Source organism: Macaca thibetana, chromosome 3 (assembly GCF_024542745.1).
Source record: "Macaca thibetana thibetana isolate TM-01 chromosome 3, ASM2454274v1, whole genome shotgun sequence".
NCBI classification, from domain to species: Eukaryota; Metazoa; Chordata; class Mammalia; order Primates; family Cercopithecidae; genus Macaca; species Macaca thibetana.
This window is the reverse complement of record NC_065580.1, coordinates 18,560,075-18,579,934: the sequence shown is the minus strand read 5'-3', so window position 1 is coordinate 18,579,934 and position 19,860 is coordinate 18,560,075. Positions and strand designations below refer to the sequence as shown.

At 45.9% G+C, this 19,860-nt stretch overlaps 2 protein-coding genes across 41 annotated transcripts in view; one reads left to right on the top strand and one right to left on the bottom strand.

The window, feature by feature from the left end:
- Positions 1-14,517, bottom strand: part of SLC37A3 (solute carrier family 37 member 3) — a 65,046-nt gene extending 50,529 nt beyond the window's left edge. The window contains exon 1 of the mRNA XM_050782251.1: positions 14,386-14,517. The gene's annotated coding sequence lies outside the window, so the exon portion shown is untranslated. The remainder of the gene's footprint in view (positions 1-14,385) is intronic.
- Positions 1-19,860, top strand: part of NDUFB2 (NADH:ubiquinone oxidoreductase subunit B2) — a 1,166,996-nt gene that overhangs the window by 857,780 nt on the left and 289,356 nt on the right. The window lies entirely within an intron of this gene.

Below are 19,860 nucleotides of genomic sequence, written 5' to 3'. Positions count from 1 at the left end.
GTCACCCAGGCTGGAGTACAGTAGCACGATCTCGACTCACTGCAACCTCCGCTTCCCAGGCTCAAGCCATTCTCCAGCCTCAGCCTCCCAAGTAGCTGGGACTAGAAGCATGAGCCACCATGCCTGGTTAATGTTTGTATTTTTTGTAGAAACATGGTTTCATCACGTTGCCCAGGCTGGTCTCAAACTCCTGAGCTCAAAGCAATCTGCCCACCTTGGCCTCCAAAAGTAAGCCACTGTGCCCAGCCCCAGTGCCTTTTCATTTGACTGTATTCTCTAAAAGCTGCACCCATTCTCTGATATCCAAGAACAATTAAGCATAAAGTAAGCAGCTAAACTTAATGTCTCCAGTTATGAGTCTGCAGAATCGATTTAAAGATACAATAATAGGGGAATTTAAAGATACAATAATAGGGGAATAATTAAATAAATTATGGTATGTCTGAATGGCTGAATCATTTATAATCATTTGCCATGAAGACTTTTTAATGACATGAGAAAATGTCAAGTGAAAAAAAGTGGGAGCTGGTTATGGTTATAAATCTAATCAACCCAACTGTATTTACATAATACAAATAAATAGGGAATATACCAGTTCTCTCTGGGGAGTGAAATAATGGATAATTTTAATTTTCTTCTATATACTTTTTTCTTAAAAAGCCTACAATAAACATCAATATAATTTTTATAATGGAAACACCCACAGCATTAGAAAAGTACTGTAATTTAGGCTAGACATGTTGGCTCATGCCTGTAATCCCCACACTTTAGTAGGCCAAAGCGGGAGGAACACTTAAGCCCAAGAGTTTGAGAACAGCCTGGGCAACATAGTGAGACGCCATCTCTACAAAAACTAAAAAAAAAAACCAATAGCCAAGCATGGTGGCTCGTGTCTGTGGTCCCTGCTACTCAGCAGGCTAAGGCAGGAGGATCGCTTGAGCCCAGGGGTTCAAGGAGGCCGGGAGCTATGATCACACCATTGCACTCCAGCCTGTACCACAGAGTAAGACCTTGCCTGCCCCCCGCCACAACAGAAAAAGTAATGTAATTTATTCTCATATTCAGGGGGAAAAAATACATAAAATGGCTTGTATGATAAATATACAACAGTAGTCAAGGTAGGGAACACATGCAAGAGCTCCCAATACTCAAGAGAGAATCACAGGGCTTGGCTCTCAGATCTATGTTCACTGTAACTGTTACACTACTTACTTTCACTAGCCACAGCTCAATAGATGCACCCAAACCTTAAAGGCTAAGAGACCCAGCAGAAAGGCCATTCTTGCAACTTGCAGATAAAAGAAACAAAGTTGAGATGGTTACAATTATGTACACATAACAGTTGTTTTCCTTACCGGCTGTGAGCCCTGGGACAGGTCATGCTCTATAAATCACAAGTGGTCATCCATAAAATGGCTTATCTCATTTGAGAGCTGTAAGGCTAAAAGTAACAATGTATGTGACATATTCAGATAAATTATATTAGCCACTGATCTGCCAAGAATTAATTCCAAATCAGTAGAATTTAGCTAATTTCATTTTAAAGTCATTCTTCTTGGAAAATGTTAATAAAATTACGTGCAGAGTAGGACAATAAAATTCCACTCACAAAATGTAAATAAACTTTCTGTCTATAATTCCAGGAAGTTACAAAAACAAGAGTTATTAGTGTTATGACTAAATTTACTTCCATCCTGAAAATTAAACATGAAACCCAAGTGGAAAAACTCAAAACTTTAATCATTCTCTACAAATCATAGCTCTTTGAACTGGACACCTTCCCACCTCAAAACACTGTAGTATGTACTCCAGGAAAGGATATGAAATTCAATAATGTATCGTGTAAAATCATAATTCCAAAAATAAATGCTCCAACAGATTGAAATTACAGCACATTGGCAATAGAGCTGCATAATCTAGGGCTGTACACTTATATTAATAGCTTTAAATAACTACCAAGATATTTGAGGCCATTTGGATTTAGTTTCTAAATAGACGATCTTTTCCTAAGTTACAATGATTGGGGAGAAAAGGCTTAATATGCACATTGGGCAAACAGGCTTTATTTTATTCTTTTATTTATCTATTTTTTTCTGAGACAGAGTCTGGCTCTGTTGCCCAGGCTGGAATGCAGTGGCATGATCTCAGCTCACTGCAACCTCTGTCTCTCAGGTTCAAGAGATTCTCCTGCCTTAGCCTCCCAAGTAGCTGGAATTATAGGTGCCCGCCATCATGCCTAGCTAATTTTTGTGTTTTTAATAGAGACGGGGTTTCATCATGTTTGCCAGGTTGGTCTCAAACTCCTAACCTCAGATGATCCACCATCCTTGGCCTCCCAAATTGTTGGGATCACAGGCGTGAGCCTCCATGCCCGGCCTGATTGATTGATTGATTGATTGACTGAGACAAGGTTTCATTTTGTCACCCAGACCGGAGTGCAGTGGCACAACCTCAGCTCACTGCAGCCTTGACCTCTCAGGCTCAAGCAATCCTTTGGGAATACAGGCGCACACGCCACCACATCCAGCTTATTTTTTGCATTTATGTTAAGTCAGAGTTTTGCCATGTTGTCCAGGCTGGTCTTGAATTCCTGGCCTCAAGCAATCCTTCCACCTCAGCCTTCCAAAGTGCTAAGACTACAGGCGTGAGCCACCTTGCCCAGGAAAATAGTTTTAAACATTCACCTGCTGTGTGCATAATGGCATTTAAGATAAATACTGTAACATTTGGTCCTATGCAATAATAATACCTTTGCACATGTATCCTATCTATCACAGAAGCGATTTCCAATCATTCATGAGCTCAGGGACCCTGGGGTGTACAGGAGTTTGTGTCAAGTCGGAGTCCATCGAACACGTCCTACTTTTTGAGAAATACTCTCTTTACCACTCTAAATACACACTGAACAAGAGTGTTCCAAAATTTTTCAAGTATGTGTAAATGCTGTTAAAATTAATAAAACCCGCCGGGCGCGGTGGCTCACGCCTGTAATCCCAGCACTTTGGGAGGCCGAGGCGGGCGGATCACAAGGTCAGGAGATCGAGACCACGGTGAAACCCCGTCTCTACTAAAAATAGAAAAAATTAGCCGGGCGCAGCGGCGGGCGCCTGTAGTCCCAGCTACTCGGGAGGCTGAGGCAAGAGAATGGCGTGAACCTGAGAGGCGGAGCTTGCAGTGAGCCGAGATTGCGCCACTGCACTCCAGCCTGGGCGACAGAGCAAGACTCCATCTCAAAAAAAAAAAAAGAAAAAAAGAAAACCAAATTTCAAAACGGAATTTCATTTCAGCATTTCTGAATTCATTGTAGCTTGTCATTCAGTATTTTCTCAATCGGTGAATTTTTATTTTTTTTTTTTTTTTTTTTTTTTTTTTTGAGACGGAGTCTCGCTCTGCCGCCCAGGCTGGAGTGCAGTGGCCGGATCTCAGCTCACTGCAAGCCCCGCCTCCCGCGTTCACGCCATTCTCCTGCCTCAGCCTCCCGAGTAGCTGGGACTACAGGCGCCCGCCACCTCGCCCGGCTAGTTTTTTGTATTTTTTAGTAGAGACAGGGTTTCACCGTGTCAGCCAGGATGGTCTCGATCTCCTGACCTCGTGATCCGCCCGTCTCAGCCTCCCAAAGTGCTGGGATTACAGGCTTGAGCCACCACGCCCGGCCGAATTTTTATTTCTTAAAGCCTATAGCACCGGTATTCACAGGCAGTTTCCCAGCCAAGCACTAACCAGGCCCCACCATACTTAGCTTCCAAAGTCCAACAAGGCAGGCCATGTTCAGGATAGTGTGCAGGGATGGTTGCAGACTCTATTAATGAATACTGAATACACAATTATCAACTGATGGTTGACAGCAACAAGATTTTTAACATTACAGTATTTTTAATTGACAAATAAAATTGTATATATTTACCATGTACAACATGTTTTAAAATATGTGCTCACTGTGGAATGGCTCAGTCAAGCTAGTTAATATATCCATTACCTCACCTACTTATTTTTTGTGGTGAGAAAATTTAAAATCTACTCTTTTAGCAATTTTCAAAATAGAGCACATTGTTATTAACTATAGTCACCGGTCCGGCACAGTGGCTCACAGTGGCTCACAGGCCTGTATGTACATCAGCACTTTGGGAGGTCAAGGCGGGTGGATTGCTGGAGTTCAGGGGTCTGAGACCAGCCTTGGCAACACAGCAACACCCTATTTCTACAAAAAATACAAAAATATTAGCTAGGTCGGGTGCAGTGACTCACATCTGTAATCCCAGCACCTTGGGAGGCCGAGGCGAGTGGATCACTTGAGGTCAGGAGTTCGAAACCAGCCTGGCCAACATGGCGAAACCCCTGTCTCTACTAAAAATACAAAATTAGCTGGGCATGGTGATGCACACCTGTAATCCCAGCTACTCAGGAGGTTGAGGCACGAGAATCACTTGAACCTAGAAGGTGGAGGCTGCAGTGAGCCAAAATCACGCCACTGCACTCCAGCCTGGGCAACAGACCGAGACTCCATCTAAATATATATACATATATTAGTCCGGTGTGATGGCGCAAGCCTATAGTCCCAGTCACTCCAGAGGCTGAGATGGGAGGATCACCTGAGAGTTAGAGGCTCAGTGAGCTGCGATTGTGCCACTGCACTCCAGGCTGGGTGACAGAGTGAGGGCTTGTCTCAAAAAAACAAAGCCTATAGTCACCATATTGTACAATAGTTCTCTTAACCTTATTCCTCCTAACTGAAATTTTTTATCCTTTGGCCAACATCTCCCCAAACCCCCATTAGAATTATTTTAAAAGACCAAAAAAAAAAAAATCCTTGTTAAAAATAAGATTCTGGACAGGCATGGTGGCTCATGCCTGAAATTTGGGAGGTTGAGGTAGGAGGACTGCTTGAGCCCAGGAGTTTGAGACCAGCCTGGGAAACATGGCAAAACCCCGTCTTCACAAAAAATACAAAAAGTAGCCAGGGGTGGTGGTGCGTGCCTGTGGTCACAGCTACTCAGGAGGCTGAGATAGGAGAATCACTTGAGCCTGGGAGGCAGAGGTTGCAGTGAGCCAAGATTGTGCCACCGCATTCCAGCCTGCACGGCAGAGTGAGACCCTGTCCCCCTCCCCCCCCAACCAAAAAAAAAGGATTCCTTTCCTTCCATTCTCTGCAGAAAAGAAAAATATATATATATATATTTATATATAAAAATATATATAAAAAATATATATATATATATATATAAGATTCTTGCCATCAAATAAAATCCAGAAAACCATTGGCCGGGCATGGTGGTTCACACCTGGAATCCCAGCACTTTGGGAGGCCGAGGCAGGCAGATCACGAAGTCTGGGGTTCGAGACCAGCCTGGCCAACATGGTGAAACCCCATCTCTACTAAAAATAAAAAAATTAGTCGGGCATGGTGGCAGGTGCCTGTAGTCCCAGCTACTCAGGAGGCTGAGGCAGGAGAATCGCTTGAACCTGGGAGGCAGAGGTTGCAGCAAGCCAAGATCACACCACTGCACTCCAGCATAGGCAATAAGAGCAAAACTCCGTCTTAAAAAAAAAAAAAAAATCCAGAACCATAACCTTCTACTTTCCAAAGCAAGTTCACAATCACTAACTCATGTGATTTTCGTAGTGAAGTTTTTCCAGTTTTTCTTAGTCCTAGAGGACTACCCATCAAAAATGGTAATTTCCAGAATGGAACACAATAGTGAAACTGCCTTTGCAAAACTATCACTGAGGAAATTATGACAGTGAAAGCAATCAGAGCTAACCGGCCCTACTTGCTTCTAACCCGTAAGCTGTCCTTGTTCATTCCTGGGCATAGGCTGAACTAACTTTAGGAAGGAATTCAGTTCATGGTTTGACTCTGAAACAAAATTGATAACAGACCCCCTTCTTGCCTGGGGTCCAGTCTGCCTTTGCAGGACTAACCAATTAGCTATAAGATTAGAAATTACAATTTAGGGGTCATGCAGCCTCTGGCTCCAAGGGTCTGAACCTCCCCAAATTGCTCCTGGGGAAAACATCACTATTGTAAAACTTAAGATCAGTGCCTGAGATATTTTGCAGCCCCTGCACTCAATGGATCAGCTGACACCACCCAGACCGGTAATGTGGCTCAACCAGCTCTGCCATCCCACCCAGGAACAGAAGGCAGCAAGAAAAACTCCTTTCAGCCCGCGATGACTCCATCTCCAACCTGACCAATCAGCACTCCCCCACTTCCCAAGCCCCTACCCGCCAAATTATCTTTAAAAACTCTGATCCCCAAATGCTCAGGGAGACTGACTTGAGTAATAATAAAACTCCCATCTCCCATACAGCCGGCTCTGTGTGAACTACTGTTTTGCCATTGCAATTCCCCAGTCTTGATAAATTGGCTCTGTCTAGGCAGCAGGCAAGGCGAACCCATTGGGCGGTTACAATAGTGTGCAATCACTGCTTAGTAAAAGATGACTTCGCGCTGCAGCAACACGTCCAGATGGAAGGCAATGCGCTGCCTTCTACAACACTGCTTTGGGATATAAAATTTCCCCCAAACATTATTTCTAATTTCACTTTCTGTAGTGGTATTTAGAGTCCTTTCCAACCCAAATATAAAGCTGTTCTTCAGAGGCCAAGGCAAGAGGAAAACTTGAGGCCAGGAGTTCAATATCAGCCTGGGCAACAGACCTTGTCTCTATAAAAAATTTAAAATTTTGCCAGATGTGGTAGCATGTACCGTAGTCCTAGCTACTAGGGAGGCTGAGGCAGGAGGATCACTTGAGGCCAGGCCTTCAAGGCTGCAGTGAGCTATGACGATGCCACTACACTCCTGCCTAGGTGACAGAGGAAGAACCTGCCTCAAAAAAAACAAAACAAAACCAAAAAACCCAACTGTCTCGTATGAGGAACTCTCTGAAGAAAGTCGACTGCAGAGTGGGCAGGGGAGGGGTCAGCAGGAAAAGAGATGACATACGTGAAGCCACCACACACCCACTCTGCCCCATTCATCTCTTCTGCCCAGCCTTCCCACACACCCCACCCCCAGCCCTTTTGACCATGCCATCTGGAAACAGAGATACACGGTTAGCAAGCCCCGTATCCTTGCTCTCTGGAAACGTAGTTACATGGGTAGCAGGCACCATATCCTTACAAGACTCTGGACACTTCCGATACCTTCACTTCCCCTAACGCCTCTCAAGAGGGAAAATCTTCCCTCCAGCAACCTACATGCCTCAAGGACGCAAGGGGTCCAAGTTGTCTTTGCTCCCCGAGGCCATTTCTGGAGCGTCTTCCTGCCAAGAACCCCCTTCTTTGAAACTCACACCTTGGGGCTCTATAGCCTGCTGTTCCCCATAGATGTCAGAGACTGATCTCCCCGCATCCTGAGCCACGGTCACCCAACCTCCATCCCCACGGCCAGGTGGATAAGTTTCCTCCTGGGTCTCTCAGTTCCAGTTCTCTTCACCACCACCCTTCTCCTCCATCCCGCAATAAAAACCCACGCAAGGCTGAACGCTGGTAACCGGATTTCAAACCTTCTGCTTCCTTTCCTTGCAGATCACTTACCTGAATACACCACACCTCAACAGTCATTTGACCTCAACAACGCTCCCAATTCAGTAGCCTCGTTTTTCCCTTATCCAGCCCCGTCCTGTCCTCATTTCCCGCCTTACCAACTTAGAATCTACAGTGCACTTCCTTGTTTCTGTCCTCCTCCTTCCCTGCACCCAAGCAGCTGAGTTTTGCCACAGAAAAACCACTCGAGCAGGCTGATTTCACTTTTTATTCAAAACCACAAACCTCAAAGGGCATGCAATACTGCCCAGCAAGCCTACTACACTTCCAAGTAATTTTGCTTTCTCAAACTGAGACAGCGATTTCACACTTCTCTTTTTAAACTTCCAACATCTTTCTCTCCTCCTTCCTAAGGTACCATGCCTTTATGTCAACAATTCTCAGATTCATGGCTCTAACTTAGACCCTCCAGGATCCAAATGACCACTTCATATCCCTCCATAGATCTAAAACAGAACTCTTAGGCCAGGCTCAGTGGCTCTCGCCTGTAATCCCAGCACTTTGGGAGGCCAAGGCAGGCAGATCACTTGAGATTAGGAGCTCGAGGCCAGCCTGGCCGACATAGTGAAACTCCGTCTCTACTAAAAATACAAAAATTAGCCGGTCATGGCGGCATGCGTCTTGTAATCCCAACTACTTGGGAGGCTGAGGCAGGAGAATCGCTTGAACCCAGGACGCAGACGTTGCAGTGAGCCGAGATCAGGCCACTACACTCCAGTCTGGGCAACAGAGTGAGACTCCGTTTCAAAAAAATAAGATAAAATAAAACACAACTCTTCACTTCTCCCTCCAAATCTATCCCTCCCATGTGGAGTTCTAATTAGAGAAAAAGGAGTCAGGCTGGTGGGATCAGGGGAAACCAAAAAGGATAAGCAGATAAACTAAGTCTGCCTTTCTTCGTGGTCCAGGACACACACCCCTTTTGCGCAAGTAACTTACAATCTTCCTGCACCCAGTAATCACCAGACGCTCAGCTGATAGAAAAATGCAAGTTAGCTCACTGCAACCTTATCGTTATCTGTACTGCACAAAGCCCTCTTCAGCACACAGCGCCATCCTATAAAATCTCCAGCAAGCCTTCATCTCCTTGTAGTCAGCTCCTCTCTTGCTGACCTGCCTGTTGCTTTCTTGCAAACATACTCTCCTACCTTCTCTAATAAATCTGCCTTTCTATACCTATAACTGCCTTGGCAAATTCTTCTCACCGCCTACACCACCAGCCCAGATAGTCGCTGATCACCTGCAACATTTTGGTGGCCTGTACGGGAAACTCTCCTTAGGGAGAACCCTCTCCCCTCCCTTTCTCTTTTCCAACTTGGAACCCTCAGTGGACCAGCATCTAAGCAGGAAGATAACTGAAGGTCCTGGCTGGAGCTACACTCCAGTGGGACTGAAAGGTGTCCATGTAACCTCCACCAGCCCAGATAGTCGCTAATGACCTGCGACATCCCTTGGTATTCCCCATCTCAGCAAAGGTACTGCCATTCGTTACAGTCAACCAAGGTAACTACGAGGTAGCCTTTACTTCTTTTCCCTTAACTTCTACATCCAATCCATTACTAAATCCAGTCCTTTTCACCTCCAAAATATATCCCAAACCCCAACATCCAGATGGATAAGCTCACTCCCCAGCCTCTTGGTTCTGGTCCTCTTCACCACCACCCTCTCCTCTCCATCCTCACTGCCATCGCCTAAGATAAACCACCAGCAGCATCTCCCACCTGCCTACCTCGACAGGTTCTGCTTAAAACCCTTTACTGCCTTCCCAAGACTCAGATAAAAACACAGATTCTTTGCCACAGCCTTCAAAGCCTGTCTAACCTCTGCAGGTAAATAGGATGCTTAGGGCTGGGGAGGGACTGGGCTGACAGATGGGTTGGTACAGATGGAGGAGGAGCCTGCTGGAGCCAATAACTAAACTGCAGAGGTTGGGTTTTGTTTTATTTCATTACTTTTCAACTAGTATTATATACCTAAGGTATAAAATTCAAAGGATATGGCTTGGCACAGTGGCTCACTCCTGTAATCCCAGCACTTTGGGAGGCTGAGGTGGGCAGATCACCTGAGGTCAGGAGTTTGAGACCAGCCTGGCCAACACAGGGAAACCACGTCTCTACTAAAAATACAAAAATTATCTGGACGCAGTGGCATGTGCCTGTAATCCCAGCTATTCAGGAGGCTGAAGCAGGAGAATCATTTGAACCCAGGAGGTGGAGGTTGCAGTGAGCTGAGATCACGCCACTGTATTCCAGCCTGGGCGACAGAGCAAGACTCTGTTCCAATAAAAAAAAAAAAGAAAAAAAAACCTCAAAGGATACAACTCCCTCCTGTGTTCTCAGTCCACCCTGATCTCCTAACCAGTTTTTTTCATATCTTCTTTCTTTCCTTCAGGGGCACAATCTGTGCCTCTGCACACATACCAGGGAGAGCCCCCAAGATCACACATGCAAGCACACAGCACACACTATCTGCTGTGCATTTTCTTCACTTCCCAGAGGTTGGAGGTCCATCCATATAAGCAACCGCAGAGCTGCTGCACTTTTCTGAACACATGTACCGTCCTCCCTGACATGAACGAATCTTTAGATATTTAACCAGTCCCCCACCGGGCAGCTGGGTGGTTCCCAATCCTTTGCCAGGCCGCCTGGTGAGGATCTAGCCTGTCTCCTTTCTACTTGGCCCACCTACCTCCCACCCTCACCACCACCACTGTCTCCCCACACCTAATCCCTCTCCTGTCCCTGAACCCATCAAGCCTCCTCTTGCTTCGGGCTTTGTGTTTGCTGTTCTACAAGAGAAGTGCTTCTGTCCTGCTTCTTGGCAAACGGCTTGCTCCTTTTCTTGGCTAGTCAGTGAAATGTCACCCCCTAGAGTGACCTCCCTGACCACCCTATCTAAAATGGTCTTCCCTGGTTACTACCTGTCTCATCTCTTTCGTCATTTCTTTCCTTCAGAGCATTTCTCCCAATTATCTGGTTTAATTATTTCCATGTCTACTGTTCATCTGTAAGCTCCATAAAAGCAGTGGCTCTCTCTGTCCTGAGTCCCACAGCTACATCCACAGGACCCAGCAGAGCACTGAGAATGATCAATAAAGATTTTTTGGGCCAGGCGCAATGGCTCACACTTGTAATCTCAACACTTTGGGAGGCCAAGGCAGGCAGATGGCTTGAGCCCAGGAGCTCGGGACCAGCCTGAGCAATATGGTGAAACCCTGTCTCTATAAAAAACACAAAAATTAGCAGAGCATGGTAATTTCCCATCCTCAAAAGGATGGGAAAAATAGCACACCTGTAGTCCCAGCTACTCAAGAGGTGGAGGTGGGAGGATTGCTTGAATCCGGTAGGTGGAGACTGAAGTGAAGTGAGCCAGGGTTGCACCATTGCACTCCAGACTGGGCAACAAAGTGAGACCCCATATAAAAAAAAAAAAGTTTTTTTTTAATCAATGAATTGGCTGGCTGAAGGCAGAACACTGAATGCTTACAAAGTACCAGGTACCATGCTAGGTACCTACCATGCATTACTGCATTTAGTTCTCTCAGTATTTTACAGATGAGAAAACAGGTATTAGAAAGTAATCTCTAGGTCTGGTCCAGTGGCTCATACCTATAATCTCAGCACTTTGGGAGGCCAAGGCGGGAGGATCACTTAAGCTCAGGAGTTTAAGACCAACCTTGGCAACATAGGGAGACCCCATCTCTACAAAAAATACAAAAATTAGCCAGTCATGGTGGTGGACACCTGTGGCCCCATCTATTTGGGAGGCTGAGGTGGGAGAATCACTTGAGCTCGCGAGACTGAAGCAGCAGTGAGCCATGACTGCACCACTGCACTCCAGCCTGGGGCGACAGAGCGAGACTCCATCACACAAAAAAAAATTTTTTTGAGACAGGGTCTCGCTCTGTCACCCAGGCTGGAGCACAGTGGCATGATCTTGGCTCACTGCAACCTCCACCTCCCAGGTTCAAGCAATTCTTCTGCCTCAGCCTCCCAAGTAGCTGGGACTACAGGCATGCACCACCACGTCCAGCTAATTTTTGTATTTTTAGTAGAGACAGGGTTTCACCATATTGGCAAGACTGGTCTCGAACTCCTGACCTCATGATCCACCTGCCTCAGCCTCCCAAAGTGCTAGGATTACAGGTGTAAGCCACTGCACCCAGCCCTCAAAAAATTTTTTAAAACAGAAAGCAATCTCTCTTAAGAGATGGAGTGCACATTCCAACTCAGACCTAATTCTAGATCCTCCCAGACTTCATTTTTTTTGTCTGCAGAGTAAAAAGATTATGTGTATTCAAAGTGTAAAGAAGAATGTGGGAAATTATTAAAAGGATAGTTGAGTTCACCCTTTTTACAGTATTGTATATGTTGCAGTTCAGCATCTCAATGCTCACACTCATACAAGTATCTTTTTTTTTTTTTCCAAAGACCGGGTCTCACTCTGTTACCCAGGCTGGAGTGCAGTGGCGTGATCATAGTTCACTGCAGCCTCAATCTCCTACCTAGGCTTAAGCGATCCTCCTGCCTCAGCCTCCAAAAAAGTTGCTGGGACTACAGGTGGACACCATCACACCTAGCTAATTTTCTTAGTTTTTATAGAGACAGGGTCTTGCTATGTTACCCAGTCTGGTCTTGAATTCCTGGCCTTAAGAGATAGATCCTCCTGACTCAGCCTCCGAAACCCCTAGGATTATGGGCGTGAGCCACTGCAGCAAGCCACAAGTATCTTTTTTATCCCACATTATCTTATATGAAGCCATTTACTTGTACCGCATAATCTTTTTTATTCATAACTCAAGTCTTCCTGTAATTTTTCTCTCTTCTTAAATTGTCTCATTACCACAGACATAAAATACCTGGCATTTATCTGTAAATATCTCTCATCTTATTCCAGGGTTTCCAAAACCACATTCTTCCTCCCTGTTTTTGGACATGTTTCAAAGACAACTAGTTTTCAAGATAAAAATCTTTTCCTCTTCTACACAAAGGATTTATAATCTAGTTAATGGTCACTGTAGTGACATGACATTAGCACTGATGAACAGAGACAAATCAGAACCTTAAACAATGAACAAGACAGTTGATCCTGACAGCCAGAAAGCAGCAAGACACTGTTGACTTAACTTTTATAAAGTTATTGTTTCCGGGTCACCTTCTTAGGCAGAGACTGGAAATCAAAGACTAATAGAAGAATGGTGTCATTCAAGAGACAAGCCAGGTATGGAATCTAAGACCTTCCACTTAAGCAGCTTCTCTGAATCTCAATTTCTTTTTTTCTTTTCCTTTTTTTTTTTTTTTTAAGACAGAGTCTGAGGCCAGGCGCGGTGGCTCACGCCTATAATTCCAGCGTTTTGGGAGGCCGAGACAGGCAGACCATCACGGCCACCATGGTGAAACCCCGTCTCTACTAAAAATAGAAAAGTCAGCCGGGCGTGGTGGCGGGCGCCTGTAGTCCCAGCTACTCGGGAGGCTGAGGCAGGAGAATCACTTGAACCCGGGAGGCGGAGGTTGCAGTGAGCCGAGATGGTGCCCCTGCACTCCAGCCTGGGCAACAAGAGCAAAAACTCTGTCTCAAAAAAAAAAAAAAAAAGAAGAAGAAGAAGAAGAAAAAGACAGAGTCTGGCTCTGTCGCCCAGGCTGGAGTGCAGCGGCATGATCTCGGTTCACTGCAACCTCCGCCTCCCGGGTTCAAGTGATTCTCCTGCCTCAGCCTCCCGAGTAGCTGGGATTACAGATGAGCGCCACCACGACCGGCTAATTTTTGTTTTTTGTTTTGTTTTGTTTTGTTTTAGTAGAGACGGAGTTTCATCATGTTGGCCAGGCTGGTCTTGAACTGCTGACCTCAAAGGATCCACAGGCCTCGGCCTCCCAAAGTGCTGGTATTGCAGGCATGAGACACCACGCCCGACCTGAAGCTCAATTTCCTCATGTATTGATTAAACGAGATAATTTATATGGAGTTTTTAGTATAGAGCCTCGTATCCAAGAAACATCAAACCAACGGAAAAGAAATCAAGCACCAAAGCACTGAAGACATTCCCTTCAACAACTATTACATATATATGTATGTATGTATAAATTTGTGTAAAGGTAGAAATAAAGCGGTGGACAAAAAGGTAACAACTGAATGATTTTGCTCACCCCAGGAACCACTCCTCCCTATAAACTTTTCAGTAACAGTTACCACGAGATAGCCTACCATCTTACATTTCAAGAAAACACTAAAAACTCCGGGGACACATTCCCATTATCTCCTGTCAAAACTGAGAATAAACAGAACACATCCTGCGAAGAAGAGTAAAGAGGGAATGACGAATAATTTGACCAAATTCCTTGATCGAGTTCATGCTACCAGAAAACAAAACCAGTCACTCCACTGAGACCACGCTTCTTCTCTGATCTCTATACCTCCTTCCCAAAGAGCTTCCTTCCCTACCTACCTGAAAAGCATCCCCTCTCTCCTGGTCCGAACGACAAGCTCTTTTCTGATCAAGTCAGAATCTCCCAACCCACGGCTGGAGGACAGGCGGGCGAGGAGCACAAAAGCCGCCGCCGCGTGGATCCAGGCCGGGCCGCAGGGTCCCCCGGGGGTCCTTCTTCTCCCCATCCCCATTCTCCCCATCACAGCCTCCCCGTGACCGCCGGGACGCCAGGCCCGGGCCCAGGGAGGAGATGTAGGGGGCGAGCGGCCGACCCTGCCTAGTCGCCCAGCCCAAGGGGGGCCGCCACCTACATCTCCCCACCGCCCTACCGACCGGGGAAGCCCCTCGGATTGGACGCGCCCCAGCCCCCGCCCCTAGCAGGTCTTCGGCCCCACGCATCACGGCTCGCCCACCCGAGATCCGCGGTGGTTGCCGCTCTCCAGCCCCGGTTCCGCTCGCGGATTCGGCTTGGCTCCGCTGCCGGCCGCCCCCGCCGCCAGCTCACCCCTGGCGCCGCGGCCAGGGTTTCCGGACGCCCACGTGACCCTCCCGTCCCGGGGCACGCTGGGAGTTGTAGTCCCTCGGCGCGGCCTCACCTGCCGGCGCGGAGAAGGGCGAGGAGGGCGGAGGCTGAGAGCCCAGAGAACTCGGTTGCTGCAGACCTGGCCAGGAATGTTAGCTGCAAACACCAGAGGTAGAGAGAAGAAACGATATGGGGAGAACTGGTGCATACTTTTTCTTTCCCCCCCCCTCCCAAAAAAGCGGTATTCGGTCTTTGTTTTTATAAAAAGTAACATGCTGCTAAGTGTGCCACTGACCAGCCTAAATTTTAGGTGTCTAATTAAATGCAGGCCGGGCACAGTGGGCTCGCGCCTGTAATCCAACACTTTAGGAGGTCGAGAAGGGAGGATCACTTGAACCAGTAGTTCAAGACCAGCCTGAGCAACATAGCCAAGACCTCATCTCTACAAAGAATTTAAAAATTACCCAGGGGTAGTGGCATGTGCCTGTGGTCCCTGCTACTGCGGCGACCGAGGTGCAAGGATCGCTTGAGCCCAAAAGTTTGAGGCTGGCAGCTGTGATCGCTCCACTGCACTCCAGCCTGGGTAACAGAAGGAGACCCTGCCTCCAAAAATAAAAATAAAAAAATAAAAAATAAAATAAAATCTGGCACAAGTGGCTCACACCAGTAATCCTAACACTTTGGGAGGCCGAAGTAGGAGCATCATTTGAGGACAAGAGTTTGAGACCAGCCTGGGCAAGATAGTGAGAGCCCCCCCCCACCACAACCAGCACCGCAGCCGTTTCTTAAATAAAGGGAAAAAATACAGACACTTATCCGAATTTTAAAGAAAAAAAAAACTTCTCTTAACCCAGAAAATCTCCACAACAACCATTACATAAGATAAACGATCACTAGTCTTCAAATAACAGAACTTGACAACATCTTTTGTCAAACATAGTTCCTCCTACTTAATAGTAGTAATTGGGGAGACCACTCATGTTGGCTTTATCCAGAAGCAAAACAAACTTCACATAACTTTTTGTTGTTGTTGTTTGTTTTTTAAACTTCGCATATCTTTTTTGTTTTGTTTTGTTTTTGAGGCGGAGTCTCGCTCTGTCGCCCAGGCTGGAGGGCAGTGGCGCGATCTCGGTTCACTGCAAGCTCCGCCTCCCGGGTTCACACCATTCTCCTGCCTCAGCCTCCCGAGTAGCTGGGACTACAGGCGCCCGCCACCTCGCCCGGCTAATTTTTTCGTATTTTTAGTAGAGACGGGGTTTCACCGTGTTAGCCAGGATGGTCTCGATCTGCTTACCTCCTGATCTGCCCGCCTTGGCCTCCCAAAGTGCTGGGATTACAGGCGTGAGCCACCGCGCCAGGCCAAATTTCGCATATCTTTATAGCAGGAGGTAGTTTTATAAGTTGAACAAGGCGCCCATGCCCACTAAGTGTAGTCTCCTACCCTCCTGTAGGAACTGGGAGATACAGGCACTAACTCCACTGCATTTCAAAAAGATGACCCCCAAGTCCTTGAGGACACATTTCTGAGTTGTGATACTGGCAAGAGGCTCATTTTGACGTTATAAAGATTTGTATACATTTGAAAAGGACAGAGAAAGAAATTTTGAAAGAAAAGAGAGAAGGCTGAGAAGTCTCTATTTCCAGCAGAGGAATTAAGCCTGTTATTTTTCATTTTTATTTGCCCTTATACAGTGGTAGTTTTGTCTCTGGGCATCCAAGGAGAAATATGATGTCAGGGTGAGTAAAAATAAATGAGCCAAATATGTTACTTTTATTTTTAAAAATATATTGTGAGTCGTTTATTTTTCAGCCTAAAAAAGGAAGCAAATTCTGACACATGCTACAACATAGATGAATCTTAAAAAAGTTATGCTAAGTGAAATAAGTGAGACATAAAAGGACCAGTACAGTACAATTACACTTATATGATGTAGACAGAATAGTCAACTTCATAGAGTCGGAAAGTAGCATAGTGGTTGCCCATGGCTGGAGGGAAGGGGAAATGAGAAATTGTTGTTTAATGGCTATGGAGTTTCTATTTGGGATGACAAAAAAGTCCTGGAGAGGGATGGTGATGTTGGTTGCACAGCAATGTATTTAATGCCATTGAATTGTACACTTAAAAATGGTTAAAATGGGCCGGGCGCTGTGGCTCAAGCCTGTAATCCCAGCACTTTGGGGGCCGAGACGGGCGGATCACGAGGTCAGGAGATCGAGACCATCCTGGCGAACACCGTGAAACCCCGTCTCTACTAAAAAAAATACAAAAAACTAGCTGGGCGAGGTGGCGGGCGCCTGTAGTCCCAGCTACTCGGGAGGCTGAGGCAGGAGAATAGCGTAAACCTGGGAGGCGGAGCTTGCAGTGAGCTGAGATCCGGCCACTGCACTCCAGCCCGGGCTACAGAGCGAGACTCCGTCTCAAAAAAAAAAAAAAATGGTTAAAATGGTAAATATATATACATAGAGTGAAATACATACTTTTTTGTATTATATTTATATATGGGTGTATACATATATATGTGTGTGTGTATACTATCAAGTATATGACCTGTGTCACCACCACTCAGGGCTAGAATGCCTTCTTAGCCACGTGGTGGTGTGGACCTGAAGTCCTAGCTGCTAGGGAGGTTGAGGCAGGAGGATCACTTCAGCCCTGCCTTTGGAGGCTACAGTGAGCTCTGATTGTGCCACTGCACTGCAGCCTGGATGACAGAGGAAGACCCAATCTCTTAAAAAATAAAAAAAAAAGGTGTATATATACACACATATTTATACATATGAATGCCTTCTTTCCTGTAGCCCAAGCTATGCTCTTTGTATTTATAGTGACCTTGGTGGAGAGGGTCGGATGGTAGACAGAGGCAGCATCTCTCTCTCCTTGACTTCCAAAACCATCAGGATATTTAAATATTTGTAAAATGTGTTTTCTACCTGTAGATGTTCTCCGAGTGCTCAGTGGGTCTGAGTCAGGTGACTTTTTTTTTTTAAACAGTAACCACCCGGGGTGCAGTGGCTCACCCCTATAATCCCAGCACTTTGGGAGGCCAAGGTGGGCAGATCACCTGAGGTCAGGAGTTCGAGACCAGCCTAGCTAACATAGTGAAACCCCATCTCTACTAAAAATACAAAAATTAGCTGGGTGTGGTGGTGGGTGCCTGTAATCCCAACTACTCGGGAGGCTGAGGCAGGAGAATCGCTTGAACCCGGGAGGTGGAGGTTGCAGTGAGCCAAGATCGCACCATTGCACTCTAGCCTAGGTAACAAAAGCTAAACCTGATCTCGGAAAAAAAAAAAAGAAAAGAAAAAAAAGTAACCATTACCGGAAAAAGACAACATTTGGACACTTAGCTTCATGACATTGACACCTAACAGGTTTTATTTCCCGATCACACATTTGGGGCGAATCTTGACCTACACTGGATTTCCACATTGTGCTGGTGGTTCTCACCCTGCAGCAATATTTGGCAGAGTCTCTTGTTCTCTTGCTCTGCTTGCCAGTGTTGAGTTTATCTCACCCAGAAGAGAGTATCCTGAAAATGGATATGTAACTGGAATTTTGGGTAAGATAAATATTTTCAAGGTTATCTGAAGACATCATAGAAGTAATATTCTTGGACAGTGAATACATTGCCCTGTATTTCAGTGCTTCCCAAACGTTGTGGACCCCAGCCTACAGTAAAAAAGACATTTCAGGCCGGGCACGGTGGCCTACACCTGTTATCCAGCACTTTGAGAGGCTGATGTGGGAGGATTGCTTGATCCCAGGAGTTCAAGACCAGTCTGGGTAACAAAGTGAGGCCCTGGCTCTGAAAAAAATGAAAAAAAATAGCTGGGCATGATGGTGCACACCTATAGTCCCAGAAACACAGGAGGCTGAGGCAGGAAGATTGCTTGAGCCCAGGAGGTTGAGGCTGCAGTGAGCCATGATGGTGCCACTGCACTTCAGCCTGGGTGACAGAGCGAGACCCTGTCTCAAAGAAAAACATTTTTTTTTTTACATCACCCAATACAATATGCACGTGTACAACTGACCCAAACATTTTGCAAAACATTAGTCACTGTTACTACACAAGATACATTCTGAAATTATTTCCTAATCCCTGCTTGTGAAAAAGCTGGTTGCAACCCACAAAGATTGATTTCATGACTCATTTATAGGTCTCAGCCCACAGTTTGGAAACAGGACACCAATGTCGACATTTTATCAAACAAGATGTCTGTTTCAATTTTACTTATTGTGTCTTTAATGCCATTTAACTGCCTACATATCACATCCTATGTAGTGGAGAAAATCTGGCCCCTGTGATAGACAATGAGAGACAGTTACTGTTCTAGACTCTGTGGAAAAAAATAGTAAGGAAAATTCACCTCAGCTTCATGCTTCTACCGCCAACGTCTGGGACTGATAAACTGGAGGGTTTCTGCACGGTAACCTTTGCTCTATGGTAGAATTTTTGAGAGAGTGAGGCAGACTTTTTTTTTCAGCTCTTTCTTCCCATATACCTTCAAAGTTCTTTTAGTTTTAATTTTTGTTTCCTTCTTTTTGCATCATCTCCTTTCTCTGACTCCTCACAAAGAGATATTCAGATCGACAAAACAAAGACTTAAATTACTTACAATCTGGCCAGGCACGGTGGTTCATGCCTTGTAATCCCAGCACTTTGGGAAGCCAAGGCAGGAGGATCACTTGAGCCCAGGAGTTTCTTTTCTTTTTTTTTTTTTTTTTTTTTTTTTTTTTTGAGACGGAGTCTCACTCTGTCACCCAGGCTGGAGTGCAGTGGCGCGACCTTGGCTCCTGCAACCTCCACCTCCCAGGCTCAAGCGATTCTCTTGCCAGAGTAGCTGGGATTATAGGCATACCACCACACCCGGCTAATTTTTGTATTTTTAGTAGAGATGGGGTTTTGCCATGTTGGCCAGGCTGGTCTCGAACTCCTGACCTCAGGTGATCTGCCCACCTCAGCCTCCCAAAGTGCTGTGATTACAGGCATGAGCCACCACGCCTGGTCAAACCAGGAGTTTCAAACCACCATGGGCAACATAGGGTGACCCCATCTCTAAAAAAAAATAAATAATAAGCAGGCATGGTGGTGTATGACTGTAGTCCCAGCTACTTGGGAGGCTGAAGTGGGAGGCTTCCTTGAGCCTGGGATGTTATGGCTGCAGTGAACCATGATCACGCCTCTGCACTCCAGCCTGGGCCACAGAGCAAGACCCTGTCTCTAAAAAATATGCATATATATAATAAAATAAATTACTTAAGATCTATATCCTCCTTTAGTTGATATTCTCTCAGCTAACAACCCCCAGGCCAGCTGTAGTCCCAGATATTCGGGAGGCTGAGGCAGGAGGATTATTGAGCCCA